The following is a 17,313-nucleotide window of genomic DNA, read 5'->3' as shown; positions in this document are numbered from 1 at the left end:
CTAATAGCTAACATTTATACAGCACTTACCAGGTACCAGGCACAGTTCTAAGAACTTTACAATAATTTGTTCCTCACAACAACCTTGGGAGGTAGGTGCTATAATTTCCACTTTACTGGGGAGGAGACTGAGAAATGTTAATAAACTTGCCCAGTCACAGGAAGCTAGTAAGTAAGTACATTCATGGAGTGGGATTTGAACTCTGGTCTTTCAGGATCCAAGTCCAGCGATCTTGGCCACTGTGCCATGATGAAGATGGGTTAAGAAAGTGCTCACACAGAAGGAATTTGGAAGACGGGCATGACCTTTAACCGAGTCAGAGACTCAATTACAACAGATGCACTGTGCTCCCTCTATAAAACACTTCTTTGGGTTTACATCTGTCCCATCGTGCAGATGTTGAACTTAACAGCGGTCTCCCTCCTTGCCGCGTCGAAGTCCCACTTTCTCCTGCCGTGCAGCGGCGGGGCTGGGGGTGGGGGGGAGGCGGACAGAGCTGCGCTAGCTGCGCACCCACGTTTGCAGCCACGGCTCTCTGCAGGCGGCAGGAATCTGGTGCTTGGCCGTCGTCATGACAACCCGGCACTGCGAGCGCCCTCCTCCCCCTTTCCTTTCCTCCTCCCACCACCTTCCACCAGCTCCTTCCACTTCCCGCTGCCTCCCGGGACTCTCGCGAGACCTTGCCCGGAGACGCGGAGAAGCCCTGGAGGTGATCTCACCCCCGAGACTTGCCGAGAGGCGGGGAGGAGAGAGGGTGGTGAGAGTGGAGGGGGGAGGAGGGGGCGGAGAGCGGGGTTGGGACGGGGGGAGGAGGAGGAGGGGGAGAGGAGTTGGGAGTGGGGAAGGGAACGTTCTGCGCGGGCGAGCGAGTGAGCGAGCGAGCGCGCGCCGCCAGCACCAGCACCAGCAGCTCCAGCAGCTCCAGCAGCTCCAGCCGCAGCAACCGCAGCAGCCGCAGCAGCTGCAACTTTGTTAGGGAGTTGTGTGCGTGCGTGCGTGCGTGCGGGAGCGAGCGGGCGGGCGGGCGAAAGTCAATGCGGCGCTGAGAGTCGCAGGGAGTTGGGGTGCCTGGTGGGAAAGCAGTCGGCTTCGGAGGCAGCCTCCCCTCCCTCGGAGCTCCTCCCGTCTCCTTCCCCGGTACAGTCCCCTTCCAGTGAGCCTCCCGCCCCCCTCCCACCTCCTCTTCCCTACCTGTCCTTCCCCGCCCCCTCTACTCCTTCTGCAACTGCCCCTGCCCTCCTGGGCTGGGAGCCCACCCCTCCTCCCCTCCTCGGAGCCGCCCCCGCCGCCTCTTCGTCTCCTCGTTTTCATCCTTCTCTTCTCTTCCACTTCCTCCTCCTCGGTTTTTGGGGGTGGTGTTGGGAAGTGCTGCTTGAGCCCAGACTGGAGCGAGGGGCGTGGGGAGGGGGATCCATTCCCCCCACAGTCCCCATACCTGAGTGGCGGCACCCCCAGGTCCCCGCCTCCCCCTCCACCCGACCCCAGCCCTCAAGCCCTTTCATCGCTCCCTCTCCCCAGGTTTCTAGAAGATAGGCGCAAGAACCCTTCTTTCCTTCGCTGGGCTTTTCACCTTCGGCGTTCCCTCTTCTCCTTGGATACCCCTTTCACAGAAAGACTTTTTTTTTTTGAGTTGGACTGATTTCCCCCCTCCCCCTCCTCTCCTTTTCCCCTGCACTCCACTCTTCTCCCCTCCCTCTTTTTCCCAATCTCTGCCTTGCTTATTTTCCGCAGAGAACCCCAAGTAGGCGGTAGAGGAGCGTGTCAGTGGTGTGTGTGTGTGTTTGTGTATGTGTGTGTGTGTGTGCGCGCGCTCACTGTAGCCAGGATTCCTCCTCCTCCTCCTCCTCCTCCTCCTCCTCCTCCTAAGAAGAGAGCTCGAGTGGAAACTGCTCCTGGACACCATCTGCCTCTTCCGGGAGCTGGACAGGAGGGGAGGGGGCACGCAACTAAAAACGGGTAAGTGGCTTCCCCAGGTGTCAGGTTATGGAGGGGGGCGGGGGGAGATGAAGGGATTCCAGGGGAGGTTGTTGCATGGATGTGCTCCTTTCTGCTTTTATAGCTCAGTTTGAATGCGCGTTTGCTGGGGAGACCGGGAGAAAAAAAAAAAAGGTTAAACTTTTATTTTCGAATTTGGGGAGTGATGCGGTTCTTGCAGAAATGCCTAGGAAGGAACCAAAATTAAACTATTGTTGGGAGATTAAAGTGCATGTGTGTAAATATACATACATACCTTAACCCCGAATCTGCAAAACCGATGGGGGGGGCGGGGAGCAGACTTAGCTTCTTTCATTGGTGATCTGATCTAAACGTTCTTTCCGCTGGGAGAGGTGGTTTAACGTGAGCTCATGCATTTTGTTTCTGTGCCCAACTTAGCAGTACTCTATTTCCCCTTGATCTTTTCCCCAAGATGTTCATCCGTTTAGTTCTGGAACCCATGTAACGTTGATGAGCGTCCTTTGTAGGCTGTGCCTTAGGGGATGTGTTAAATGATTTAATCGTGGGAAAGGTAGGGGAGAAGTGAAACGTTTGTAGGTGGTTAATTTCACTCCCTAAGGTCTGGAAGAGGGAAAGCTGGAGAATGTCTTAGCCCTGTTCTCTTGGAGCAGGTAAAAGGGAGGCTGCAGCAAGAATAATTTTTCCTCCTGCACCTCATCTGTTCCCAACTTCTCCCCTAATCTTTTAAATCTTTGAAAAATTGACAGACCTGAATTGCTCCACTGTTTCAGAGAGAACCAGCGATCATACGATGTCAGGTTTAAGGCTGGAAGGTACCTTAGAGTTCATCTAGTTCAACCTTCTCTCATCTTACAAGTGGGGAAACAGGCCAGAGAGATTGTGACTCGCTCAAGGTCACTCAGTGCAGTGCCACAAGCATCTGTTAAGTACCTACTGTGAGCTAGGTTCTGGGAATTCAAAGACATTCCCCACTTCACACAGCCTACGTTCTTCTGGGGAAGCTTAGCTTGTAAACAGATAAATACATGATTATTTGAGCAGAGAGAGCATTAACACCGAGGGTGAACTTGTTTGCCTGTCCGCATCCAAACTTACCTGCCTTGAGTCTTTTTACCTCACCTATGAGGGCGACTGAGTAGGCAAACTGATAAGCTAATTCATATTATGGTGGTAATACACGGGAAGCTGCAGTGCTTTCACGACTGGGTAGTGTAGTGGGTCTGTACTGAACTCAAAAAAGGAGAAGACCTTTATTCAAGGCTGGAGCCTGCCTTTCCCAACCATGTGACCTGGAGCAAATCACTGAACTCAGATCCTCAGGTTCCCTGTCAGCAAAATGGGGGAATAATACACTATCCCCATTTCCCAGGTTTGTTAAGGAAAGTACCTGAGTAAGTTATACCCGATAGTTGTTCTTAATATTTTAAAAAGATAGGAGTTTTGGGTAGGTAGATACTCGGATACTCCACATGGAATTTTCCATATACTGCTGGGATTTGACCCAGGTTCTCTGACTCTAAATTAGGCAGTGTTGGTCAGGCTAACATTTTAGTATTCATTGCTGGAAAATTTAGAGATAATGAGAAATGTTTCAGTTTCTAGGAAAATCTGAATTTGACTGGGGATTTAGGGAATGTATTTTTGAAGGAGGAGTACCTGGGAATGAATGTCTCCTAAACAGCATTTCCTGGTAAATTTAAGTAAGTTTTGTGATGACTGTGTAGAAGAGAAAGTATTTAATGAAATGCTTATAGCCTGTTAGACTCATCTCTATATACTTGGGAGTCTAAACTGGCATTCCAGTGCAAATCTATTTTCCGGCTGAATGTGTCAGATTTCCTAGATATATCTTCATGAACAAAGATTGTAATTACCTTTATAAAGCAATCCTTTCAGGATACACTAGTCTTTTTATCGGCTTTAATACTGGTAAACTGTGGTAGCTATTAACTGTTCGATCATATTTAATAGTCTTCTAAGTAAAATATTTGCTGACTAAAATCTCTGGGTAATTTTTTGAGTGGGGGCCTGGACCTTTGAATTCATTATTATGAGGAACTCCTCTCGTCTCTAACTTAAACAGTTTTAGAGAGTTGCCTGAAGCACGGGGAAAGTTAATGACTTTGCCTTGGTCACATTGATTGTATATGTCAGAGGCTAGACTTGAACACAGGTCTTCTTGACTCCAAGGCCAATCCACTATCCATTAAAATGCATGTCTGCTTTACAATGCACAGTCAAAAATCCTATAAAGCATGTTATTGCTACTGTGCTTGCACTCTTAATTTTCTATGTATGTTCCTTAAAGAAAAACTTGTCACTTTTTTCCTTTCTCTTTTTTGGAAAGGCAGTTAGTTAATTTGCTCCCAACCTTTTAGCAGAATGAACACCAGCAGACTGATAAAGTAGAACTCGGTGACAGCAGTATTCCCAGAGAAATGCTTTAAATAATAGAGTTTGCTCTCAGTGATGCAGCTGGCTGTTAGATGACAAACCAGGTATTAACTAAGGAATTCAAAAAATTTAATTAAAAAATCCCAGTACCTTTCTCACTCAATTATTTCTTGTAAACTATTAACAGCTATTGAAAGGGACAAGAATGGTACTCTCCTAATGGGCCAGAGGAAACAAAGTATTTTGGGATGGATGGTTTTATGTAGCTAACAAGTTTTATTCTCTTGTCTCTGGGTTTAAGGCTGATAGAACTCTTACTGAAGTTTGCTTATCCATCTGGATTTGCTTAATTTAAAAGGAGACATAGCTTTTAGCAAGCGACTCAACGTAGTCAGTAGATGTTGCTGTTAGCTTCTCTTCAGTCCCCCACCCCCCCTTTCTGCAGCTGGTTGAGTTCAAAATCCAGTTTTAGTGCAGTGAAACCTTTGGATCTAAAGTGCCAAGCAAAATTGGCAGTGACTTTAGTGAATGCCTGCAATTAGGTTGGATTGAACTTTAGACAATAGCTCCAACATACCTTTGGAAAAGGGCTGCATTAACATAGAGCAGGTTTTACTGAGCATCTTGGAGTTCAGTAGTCCTTTCTCTGATCATGTTTTCTAGTAGCATTTGCTAGGGCATCTCATCAGTTACTTTGGTTTCTTACTTTCTAGCTACTTACATTTTTATCTTTCCTTCAAAGTCACAAATTGAGGACTGCTGCAAGAATATTTTGTTGTCTTTGGGGCCATTGGTGTTGGCTCAGGGTTAGGATGTGAATGTTTCTCTTTGAGATACTACCAGGTAGATGATTGTTTTCTGCCTGTCTGAGCATCTGTGGGACCAGGAAGGTAAGGAGATCTAGACAGACATCGGGCAGCTAGGTAGTGCAGTGGATAGAACATAGGGCCTGGAGTCAAGAGGACCCGAGTTTAAATTTGGCCTCAGACACTAGCAGTGTGATCCCGGGCAAGTCACTTAACCCTGTTTTGCTCCAGTTTCCTCATCTCTAAAATGAGCTGGAGAAGAAAATGGGAAACTGCTCTAGTAATCTTTGCCAAGAAAACTTCAGATGGGGTCACAGTCAGATTCAACTAAAATGACACGAACAACAACAAAAGACAGAAAGGGAACAGACTTTTAAAATCTTATTAATCAAAAAGAATAGATTTAATTATTAAGCACCTACTATGTGCAAGGTACTGGAAACACTGATGGAAAAATCACAGAATCCTTACCCTTAAAGAGCTAGTAAGTAGGGATAATGATTGAACCACAGCATAATTTTATACATAACTTCCATTTTCATGTTTTTAATTGTGGCACAATGTTGTTGCAATGATCCACAATGACCCAAAACTTTCTGAGGATTTTCAGTAGACAACTCTGACTTGGAACTTACCTTGTTTGTTCAAGGATAAAGGAAGTGATTAAGCTCATCTGTAGTGACAGACAAATATAGAAGACTGGTTCCATTAAGTTGTAGCTAGATATAGAGAGATTGACATTTATGGCTTCTTTCTGCTATTAAAAAAAATACAGTGGCCCAAAAGTCTTGGTGCAGTTTTAAGCATATCAATAAGATTATTCCTCAGTTATCAATATACCGTAACTTTGTTTAGATTTGTATCGATTTTGTTTTTAGAATTTCATGACATTACATGCTAGATACCTTATGTTTTGCACAGATTTATTTGGGATTCATTGGTCTCTGATAGGGATAGAAACTGGATTTGTGATTTCACTCGTGTCAGGAGTTCCTCAAGGAACTTACTCCGTCAGTGAGGTCAGTACTTGATCTGCAGCTTGGAGCCTTAGAAAGCTGTCCCTGGAGCACTGAGAGGTTAGAGGCAGGTCTTTCTGGCTTTGTGTGCCCCCTGTCTCACAGTGGGCATTTCTTTTCTGTACTAGGGTTTAGCATTGTTGAATTTTAAAACTGGAAAGGACCTTATCCTATACTTTAACTGCCTTATTTTTCAGGTGGGAAAATTTAAGACTCTACAGAGGCAAAATATTTCCTCAAGGTTGGATTGCAGAGCAGGAAGTCAAACCCAGCCCTGTTTTTTATAACAAAACAAAAATGCCTTTCTTAGATTTTGTTTGGGAGGCTTGTTAGACATGTAAATATTTGTTGTAAGAATGAAAGGGAAGAGGAAAACTTATCGTTGGGGTCTCTCAAGCCTCTCCTGCTTCCACACACCTGCCAGTCATTTTTCTAAAGTACAGATCTGACCCCTACTTAGTAAACTCCTGTGGCTCCCTATTGCCTTTAGGGTCAACCGTCAACTCCTCTGTTTGGCATTTAAAACCCCTCACACTTTGGCTTTAACCTACCTTTTTAAGCTTATCATCCATCGTTCCCCGTTGGCTGGGCACTCTATAGTTTGGTCATACCGACCTTGCTGCTGTTCTTTAAGCCTCACACTTCTGTGTCTTTGTACAGTCTGTCTTCCAGGCCTGCAGTTTGCTCTGCACTTGACTCAGCTTCTAAAAAGTTGAGTTGAAAATTCCCACAACTGAATTGAAAACTCAGTACAAGCAATTCCTAATTTGCTCCCCTCCTCATTATCTTTTCCTCCCCCTACCATATATATGTACATATTGTCTCTTCCAAGAAAATGTAAACCCCCGGAGGGCAGAGACTGTTTTGTTTTTGTCTTTATCCCCAGTCCCTAGCATGGTACCTGATGCTTAATAATAATTCTTATTGAGTGGTTAACAAAATCTATGTTCTTGTTGCAAAGCTATAGAAAATTTTTTTTAAGGTTTTTTTTTTTTTGGTTTTTGATATACATGGTCAGTAAACAGGCACTGTGCTGAGTGCTAGAGATAAAAACATGAAAAAGAAAGACAGCCCCTGACCTAAAGGGGCTTATAATTTAATGAAGGAAGATAAGATATATAATAAAGCTGGGTGGGAAAGGTGTGGTAAAGTATTCTGTATATGGAAAAATCAAAGAAGTCCAAAATAAATGTAGCCAGAGGAGCTAACAGAAGTCCAAATTGAGTGCAGCCAAGTGGGAAATGAGGAGATGTCTGCCCTGTCTCCCCTCCTTAAATGGAGATTGAGGAGTTCTTGGCTCCATCTTCTACGCAGAGGGGGAGAGTATTCTGATGAGGTGTGAGTGGTACCAAGGCTGATTGGCAGGATGATGATGATATTTTCCAATGTTGAGTTTATTTAGGGGGCATGGCAAAGAAGTTAAAGAAATCCAAAATGAGTGCAGTCAGGGTGGGAAATGAGATGTCTGAGGGTATTTGATGTCTGATACCTTTTGTTTTCACATCACTTTTTACATGATTTATCAGTATATCCCTTTGTCTAGCCCAATCCAAAGCCATCCGTTATAGCAACCAAAAGAAAGGAAGAAAAAAAGAAAGCAATTCAATAAAACTAACTACAGGCAAGTTTGACAGCATATGTTATGTTCCATATACATTGTCCCCCACTCCTGAAAAGAAAGGAGCAAGGTCTAGTCTTGTCTCTCTTCTTTGAGGACAAACTTGGTCATAATTACAGTGTTCACCTCTGTTTGCTTTTATTTCCATTCCCACTCTTGTTGTGTGTATTGTTTTCCTGGTTCTGCTTATTTCACATTCCATTGATTCACATAATTCTTCCCATGCTCCCCCTGTGTGGTTCAGCCATATTCTATTACATCAATGTACCACAATTTGTTTAGTTATTCATCTAGCAGTGGGCATGCACTTTGTTTCCAGTGGTTTGTTGGTATATGTATTTTGGAGTTTAATGGATCTTTCTATTTCTGACCTTGGGGTATTGCACACATGTGCGACCGCTTGTGTGTGTGTGTGTGTGTGTGTGTGTGTTTCTGTGTTGGGGAGGGGAGAGCCTGGATAGCCTTCCAATTTTTCTCCTTGACTCCACTCTCTCCTTTGCATAGCAATGGAATCTCCAGGTCAAAGGGTATGACCATTTAAGTGAGTTTATTAGCATAATTTCAAATTGCTTTCCAGAGTGGTTTGATCAGTTCTCAGAGCCACCAATAGCAGACTAGTGTGCATATCTTCCACAAAACAGTCTTTATCATGTATTTGGTAATCAGACTTTGGTGTTATGTTGGTGATAGTTCACATTTTCTATTTCCTCAACATTATTTCTAGGTTAAAAAAATGTGACCTAGTTAATGTTTTAGGCCATTATTCCTTCTAACTAATTTAGTAAGTTTATGGAACCTTATATTGAAAACACTTGATTAGTTCATGCCTTTCATTTTGACTACCCATATTATTTTTCTCTTGTTTCAGTTTTTTCATATTGATGATTTAGTTTTCTTGAATTATCCTGAGGGCATATATCCTATTTAGAAGGTTTTTTTTTAATATTTAAATTTCTATTACAGTTTAATTGTGTTTCCAGAATCATACTGGAAGCTCATCTGTACTATGTTGGTATAATCAGCGATGTGGTACAGTGGATAGAATGCTGGGCCTGGAGCTAGGAAGACCTGAGTTTGAATCCAGCCTCAAACATTTAATAACTGTGATCTTGGGCAAGTCACTTAACTTCTGTTTGTCTCAAGTTTCTTTAACTGTAAAATGGGGCTAAATATAGCGCCTACCTGCCAGGGTTATTGTGATGAACAAATGAGGTAATATTTGTAAGCACTTAGCACAGTGCCTGGCACATAGAATGTTTATATAGCACATGCTTTAAAAATTTTTTTTTTAAATTTAATTTATAGAATAAAACAAACATTTCTGTAACATAGTATAATAAAAAAGATGATTGCACATGAAATTGCAAATCTATTATGTACTATTATGTATTATTGCTATCCTTTTAAAATATATAATTAAATTATCGTGTAAGTTTTTCCCTTTTTTTTCCTTCCCTCCCTCAACCCTAGAGGTGGCTACCACATGCTATATTAATGCCAACTATAATAATAATAATAACAAACCTTAGACGACTTATGATCTTATACTATATTCACTTGTAGTAATTCCTTTAAGAAAACTACAAAATTAAGGCTTCTCCCCACCCCAAGGCTATTTTAAAATGCTTATGTTTTTAAAACCTTCCTCTCGATACTTACTTCGTCCATATTGTTAGAGTCTTGTTGGATAATATTTTTTAAAAGGCTAGTTGGATTTGCATCACAACTGTAATCTATTCTTCCAATAACAATTGAGGATTGTATACTGCATTCTTTTGTGGTGCCTTCTGTGGTATCTTTTATTTACTTTAAAATCATTTTAAAATTTCTGTTGCATGGATATGTATCACCTGAGCTTTGTGTTACACTTCCGGCATTCTTTTATAGCAAGATTGACATCTTAATGGTTAGGACTTTCTTGGAAAAAGGCACATCTATTGTATATACTTACAAGAGAAGCAGCGTGGAGAATGAATAGAGGGCTAGCTTTGGCATCAGAAAGACCTGAGTTCAAGTCCAGCCTCTGACATATACTGGCTCTGTGACCCTGGAAAAAGCATTTAACCTTTCAGTGTCCCAAACAGCTAAGATTGTAAATTGCTGAGCAGTTACAGATCTTCACGGTAGAGGAAATTTCATCATTGGGCATTGCCTGCACCATGAAGTCACAGGTTGTAGCCATCCAAAAGTATTGTTTTTTTGATTAAAGTAAGAATTAAAATTTTCTCCATATAGTTCCTTTTTAGCTGTGCAAGTTCCCATTTAATGCAAGGGGATGCTGTTTTGTAAAAATAGTCATGTGCCCTGAGTACCACTGTGTTAAACACACATAATTAAGCATGTAATTTTAGTTCTAAAAATTTCAATATAAAAACAAATTTTGTTATTAATACCAGAATTTGATTCAATAAACATTCTTCTAATACTTGCTCTATGTAAAACAGATTTGAGGTGCAAAAGGAAACAGTGTGAAGATAAGATAGAATCCTTGCCCTCTTGGAACTTACTCTAGTAGGGAGATACAACACACATACAAATAACTGTATAACACATAATAATATCAGATAAAAGCATGAGAGATAAAAAAGTGCTATGGAGGATTGAGGGAAGTTGATTTATTGGTTTATAGGCAGCCAGGTGGCTCACTGGATAGAACTCTGGGCCTGGAGTCAGGAAGATCTGAATTCAAATTCAGACTCAGATGCTTATTATTTGTGTGATCCTGGACAAGTCATTTAACCCCTGTCTACCCCAGTTTCCACATCTATAAAATGGAGATAATAATAGCACTGACTTTTTGGGTTCTTATGAGGAGCAGATGAGATAATATTTGTAAAATCATTTGCAAATGTTAAAGTAATATATAAATGCTAGATGTTATTACTGTTGTTGTTTACTTGTTAGTGGAAGGAGAAAGATGGGATTATAGCTAGATAGGTTTGAATGGCCAAGGGAAGAAAGCTTTTGGGGAATTGCTAAGACTTGTGTATATTTGATAGGAAGGAGCCAGTTGGAAAGGGAGAGCTTGAAGGTGCATGAAAGAGAAATGGTGTTTGCTGATGCAAAGTCCTATGGGAGGTATGAGGGGATAAGTTCTGGGGCACAGGTAGTGGGATTATTCTTATCAAGGAATAGGGAGGGATAGCACCACCTCTGATCGCTTCTCCCTTTTCAGGCAAAAAGATCTTTTTGAATATGCTATTGACTTCAAGAAAATATTTTTTCCAAAGGAGATGTCCATGCTGTCAGTGGTTAATGTTAAATGGAATTGACTCCCTCCTTCTTCAGAAGCATCTAGAAAAGAAGAGGAGGTTTGTCTTGCCTTCCTTTGCAAGAGTTCAACTCCTTAGCAGTCACTGTCACAAATTTTTTTTTAAAAAAAGGGTGGTATAGGTGGAGCATCTGTACCAGGGATCAGAATGTGCTTCTGGGAAAGCTCTTGCCTAGCAAAGTATGGGCTTGGTTTTCTGGTATGCTTGAGCCCCTAAATGAATGTCTGTCTGTTCCTCTGCTTAGAAGAATGTATACAATTGTTCAGAGAGCACAATTTTTTTTTTAAATAGGGTCCTAAAGTTTATCCATGGATAGTGGAAAATGTTGGATAGTTAATGCATTCCAGTATAACAAAGTCAAATTCTGTTGGAGAAATTAGAAGTCTTGAATAGCTAAAGATTGTAACCCCTGGGTCCTGATTATTACCAATTAATGAGACTTTAAAACAAAATCTGTTACAGAAATTTCTGAGGTGGTTGTGGGGGAAAAAAAAAAGTAGGCAGTGGCCTTAAAATATAAGGCACTTGTTTGGAGATTGAAATCATTTGGCATACTTTTCAGAATATGGATTTCTTTTCACATATGGATTCGCACACATTTTTGTCCCTTGTTTATGAGGAGGATCAGGGACATCACAGAGTAATGTCTTGACTTGTGCAGGAAGTAGATTTAAGTAAGGCAGAGTTGCAAAAAGTTGTCATCTTCACTCACTCTTCCTGAGTCGTTATAGTCCAGTGGCAGGACAAAAGTCAGGATGACTGACAGTGTCCTGGGATGCAATGGATAACCTTAGCATCTTCGATATCTGACAAAGTGCTAAGAGCTCCACAGAGTCTTCTTCAGCCATCTTCATGGCTGTTGGAACAAATTGTTCTCATCCACCCATTCAGCTGAGGGATGTCTTTGACATATGGATTAGTCATTTTATAGAAAAGGAGATATATTAATCCTGAAAAGAACCCTCTCATGTGATAATCATTTAATGGAAGACCTGACAGAAAGCTGGAAATGTCTACAACTATCTAAAAGGACCAGAAAAGCTTGCAATGTAATATAGACCATGCAAATTCAATAATAGGTAAACATACTATGTTTATAACACTGCTACATTTGTGGGATATAAGTATGGTGTAAAACAGTCCCCTCAATGATCTCATGTATATAATTTCCAATTTTTAATTGAGGAGACAAAGGATAATGCATGAAAGTTTATATTTAAGTGCTGTCAGAGGTTGGTGATGGGAAGAATCAGTGTATGGTGCTGAAGTTGGGAAAGGTTTCATGGAAAAGATGATGTTAGTAATAGCTTTTGTTTGTATAGTGCTTGAACTTAAAAAGAACTTTGTGTATTTTATTGTGATAGGATCATTGATCGAAAGCTAGAAGGGACCTTAGAGGTTGTTGAATCCATCCCTTCTCTTTTACAGATAAGGAAACTGAGGCCCAGAAAGGTTAAGTTACTTGGCCAACATCAACACTTTTAGTAGGCATCCAAGGCAAGATTTGAATCTAGGTTTTTCTGACTCAAAGTACAACATTGTATCCACTTTATCATACTGCTTGGTCCTTGGAGGATAAGTATATTCTAACCTAGGGTACATCCTTGTTAACTGAATTGCCTATGAAAGCCAGTAAGTGACAGTGTACTTTTAAGTAAGTAGTGATCGTAAGATGTTCATTAAAGAATTACCATAACTCTTTAATTTTTAATTTTTTTTTTACAAGTTAATACTTTTGTCTTGGGACACTATTACTTTTCTTCTGGCAAGTGCATAATTTTGTTTGTCCAAGGGTGAAGTTGTCTAGACATCATTGCTGATTATTAGCAGTATTAAAACAATATGTCAGAAATCTGTGATTTATTGGTGTGGGAATGAATTTCTTATGGCACTGAAGGTCACCGTGCCATCTATAACATAGATAAAACTTAGTGACTTGAGACCAATAGATGTTTAGTGGCTTTCCCATGGTTACACCTTATCAAGAAAGGTGGGACTTGAACTCAGGTCTTCTGATTCCAAGTCAGACTGACTCCAACGCCACTTTGTTTTCTAGGTCATGTTGCCTCATGAAAACAGTAATATATGGAATTATCCTTTTTGTAAAGAGGAAGAAATGAATTTTTATTTCCAATGAGATTTTTTTTTTGGAGGGATTGAATGTGGTTTCTAAATGGAGTATTTAAATTAGGCTAATGATAAGGAGTCTGATGCAAACTCAGGCGCTGAATGGCATTTTGAATATTTTTTCTCCTTCTAAAGATCAGTGATACAGAGCCACACTAGGAATCAGAAATGTCTTTAAAAGGTAACAAAAAAGAGACTTTATATAATTTACCATCCTTACTTAAGGCAATTATTGTAGTCAGTAAATTCTCTAATGCCCAACTAATACTTTTCAGCATGAAAGCCCAGAGTTTGTTCTCAATTTTGGTAGGGAATTTTTCAATTGAGTTTTCTGTTGCTTTCATAGGACTCTTGAAACTTAATTACCATTTCAAATGATCGATGTGGTGTCAATATGAGAGATTTATGTTGCTCATCATTTCCTTTTTTCATTGCTGTTATATAACAGAGTTCCAAAGTTCCAGTCACTCATTTATGGAAATAGTCTTTAACTATTGAGCATCATATGTTACCAAATGCACTTATAACAAAAGAACTAGCACTGACCTGAATAGTGGGGCTGTAGGAATTTAGCAGGTATTGTTTCATATGGTTTATATATGTATATGAGATATACATTCACATTCCGTAGTATAAAGTTTTGTAGAGAGGCAGTGTGCTATAGAGGATAGAGAGCTGGTCTTGGAGTCATGAAGACCTAGGTTCAGGGTCTTTCTCTGGTATATAGTTGGGACCATTGGTAAGTCACTTAACCTCTGAGCTTCAGTTGTCTTTGTCTGTAGAATGAGGGGGTTGGACTAAATGACCTCTGAAGGCCCTTTCAGCTCTAGTTCTGTGATCCTAAATCATGCCCTAACTGTGACTTTGACCTAGGCTATTACAATACCCTCACTCACTTGTCGTTCAGCCTTACATCTCATTCCACACCACTCCAATCTCAGATCAGTCTTCCTAATGCACAGATCTCATCACATTACCTGTGTGCTCAAAAACCTTGTCTTCCCTTTTATCTACTAAATGAAGGCTACGTTTGTTAACCTAGCAGTCTACAACTGGGTTCCAACTCACATTTCACATATTTATTGCAGTATTCCCCTTCACATGCCTTGTACTCTAGTAAAGGTGGTTTAGTTCCATATGGGTATAAGCTTAACCCTACATCCTGCTACCCTCTGCCTGTCCAGACTGAACTGTGCTTTATTTTCTGGAACAGGTAAAGAGATGACCTAGTGATGCAAGGTTTCTTGGAAATTGGACCTGCGGGTTTAAGATTGGTTTGGAATCTCTGGAGTTACCCAGGGTCTTCCTCTCTTCACACTTGCAACTATCTTGTACTGTCTAGAATTAAACCATAGTTACTATATAGATCTATCAAGGATAATTCATTTGGAAAATGAATGTTTTCCTTGGTAAATTTTGTTGAATTTTAAACTGTTCTATATATTGGACCACCTGAAATGGGTACATTCCAATTACATATAATAGTGAAAAATTGGAGTTTTTTCCCTCAAAGTTCCCAGTACTTTAATAATAGACCCTCTCTTTCATTAAAATGCAAATTAAATATGCACTTGAACCTACTGAATTATGATTTGCATAGTATCTAGATTCTAATTAAAATATTTTAAGTGTCAGTCTTGTCACACTTTTGACTGAATCTTGAATTCTTTAAATTCATGGAACTGGAAGTCAGAGGGCATAAGTTCTAGTTCCAACTCTGATTAATAATTAGCTTGACTTTGGGCAAGTCATTTAACCTCTTAGGGCATGAGTTTTCTATGGGTTGAGAGGGTTGGGTTAATCTCTAAGATCATTTTCATCTTTAGAATTCTATCATTATACATGTTTACTGAGCACCTACTATGTGCCCCAACCCTATGCTAAATGCCAGTAACCTTCTAATTGGTTTCCCTGCCTCCAAGCTTTCCCTCTCCAAACCAGTTTTCATATGGCTGCCAAAATAATTTCCTGAATAAATAGGATTTATTGTGTTCACAAACCTTCTTTCACTGGTATTTAAGACTCTTCACAATTTGGTTTCAGCCTCATTTCACCTTTCCCATCATGTACTCTACATTCCAGCCAAATAAGACTATTAGCTATTCCTTGAACTCTGTAGTCTCTCTCACCTTTAGGCATTTGAACATGCTGTCTCCCATGCCAGGAATGCATTCCCTCTTCACTGGTGCCCCATTATGGCACTGAGGTGATTTTAGATTCTCAAAGATTATGCCAGCATGCTCTGGCAGGTCTTACAAGCTGTAAAAGCTTCAACTACTGGTCTGGCAATAAGCTGTGTATCTGTCCTTTGAGGACTAATCCCAGCTATGTTTGGAGAGGCTCTTCACCAGAAGGTTAGTCACTAAATCACTTAAATTTTTATTTTTATTTTTTTTGTCACAGCAACTAAAGACTGTTTACAGAGTCGTAAAAAGTTTGCAGTGTTTGCCTATGGAATAAAACTCCACGCCACTGAAATTATAGATACTAGAACTATTAAAGGTTAAATTGTGATACAGACTAAAAGGAGGCTGTAGGAGTTCAGAGGAGAGGAAGGAGACCTCATGGAGAAAGCAGTGTATGAAAGAGATCTTGAAGGATTGGTAATGATGGTTATATAATACCTTATGGTTTACAGAATACTCTTACATTGTCTCATTGAATCATCATGGCCACCTTATGAAGTAGGTAAGGCAGTTTTCATTATCCACATGTTAAGATGAAGAAATAGATTTTGCTGTTGTTTGTTTAGTTGTTTTCACTCTTGTCTGACTGCAACTTCATTTGGGGTTTTCTTGGCAGAGATAGTGGAGTGGTTTGCCATTTTCTTCTCCAGCTCATTTTACAGATGAGGAAACTGAGGCAAACAGGGTGAAGTGACTCGCCCAGGGTCACCCACCTAGTAAATGTCTGAGGCTGGATTTGAACTCAGGAAGAGGAGTCTTTCTAACTCCACTGTGCCACCTAGCTGAAAAGAAATAGATTGGAGAAGTTAAATGACTTGGTCTTGGTTGCACAGAGCTAGGAAACGTTGGTGCTCGGGACTCAAATTCGGGTCTCTCACATCTGTTACCCTGCCTCTGGGATTTAGGTAGGTAGAAGAGAGGGAAGGGTTATTTCAGGCAAGGTGAACAATATTAAAGAAAATTGAGAGGTGGAAATGAAAATAGTGTTTCCGTGGAATAACAAGGAAACTCACCTGGTTAGAGAAGAGAGAAAGTGCTGTGCATCAGAGGAAAATAAGTTAAAATAAAGTTGAATAGCTAGTGTAGGGCCAGATTATATCATCTTAATTGACTCAGAATTACTCTGGGAAGATTTTCTGTAAATTCTTCACCACTTCACAAAAAATAGCTATCTCAGCCTATGATAATTTACTTAAATATGTTTTTTATTGAAGTCATTATTAGTGCTTAATAGCTGGTGTACTTAGTCTCAGCTTTAAGGTAGGAAGCTCTAGATAATCAGTATAGTGTTGCTCAGCTTGATCACCAAAAAGACCCATTTTTGTCTTTCCTTTTGTTATGCCCACTGGGAAATTTAAAACAGACATAGGAAGTAATTTAAAATTTTAAATCTCTTAGTTTTTCCTTGCTCTTCAGAAGGAATGTGGCATAAAATATACTGCAGTTCAAGGGAACATATGTTTATGTTGAATTTCAATAATTCCAAATATCCTTGAAGATACATACAAACACAGACTGGTAGTAAGATATTTATTTTGCTCTAGGATTTGAGTTTCAAGAACATATCTGTATCTATAGATATTGGAGTTAGGATATTGTTTTGTTCTAATCTGCTTATTTATCTTAAAATGTAGATAATGACTGCCTCATCTGCCTCACAGGGTGGTTTTGGTGATTAAACAGGGCAATGCAAGAGCACTTTATAAATTATAGTAGTAGCTGAAGTGTATGGGAAAGGTCTCCTGCAGAAGGAGGATGGGTCTTGATCTGAGTCTTGAAGAAAGTTGGAAACCAAGAGGCAGAGATGAGGGGACATAGCATACCAGGCATGGGGGACAATCAATGCAAAGGCACAGAGACGAAGGGGGAAGTGGTGGTGAAGGAAAGGCCAGTAGACCAGTATAACTGGATTGTATATTGTGCAGAGGGGAGTAAAGG

General features: G+C 40.5%; 1 protein-coding gene across 1 annotated transcript in view; it reads left to right on the top strand.

The window, feature by feature from the left end:
• Positions 1-869: 869 nt before the first annotated feature.
• Positions 870-17,313, top strand: part of SIPA1L1 (signal induced proliferation associated 1 like 1) — a 356,976-nt gene continuing 340,532 nt past the window's right edge. The window contains 1 exon segment of the mRNA XM_020986377.2: positions 870-1,956. The gene's annotated coding sequence lies outside the window, so the exon portion shown is untranslated.

Source organism: Phascolarctos cinereus, unplaced genomic scaffold, assembly GCF_003287225.1.
Source record: "Phascolarctos cinereus isolate Bilbo 61053 unplaced genomic scaffold, phaCin_HiC Scaffold_3;HRSCAF=262, whole genome shotgun sequence".
In the NCBI taxonomy this organism is placed as follows: Eukaryota; Metazoa; Chordata; class Mammalia; order Diprotodontia; family Phascolarctidae; genus Phascolarctos; species Phascolarctos cinereus.
The sequence above is the reverse complement of the archived record's forward strand: the minus strand, read 5'-3'. Positions and strand labels throughout refer to the sequence as shown.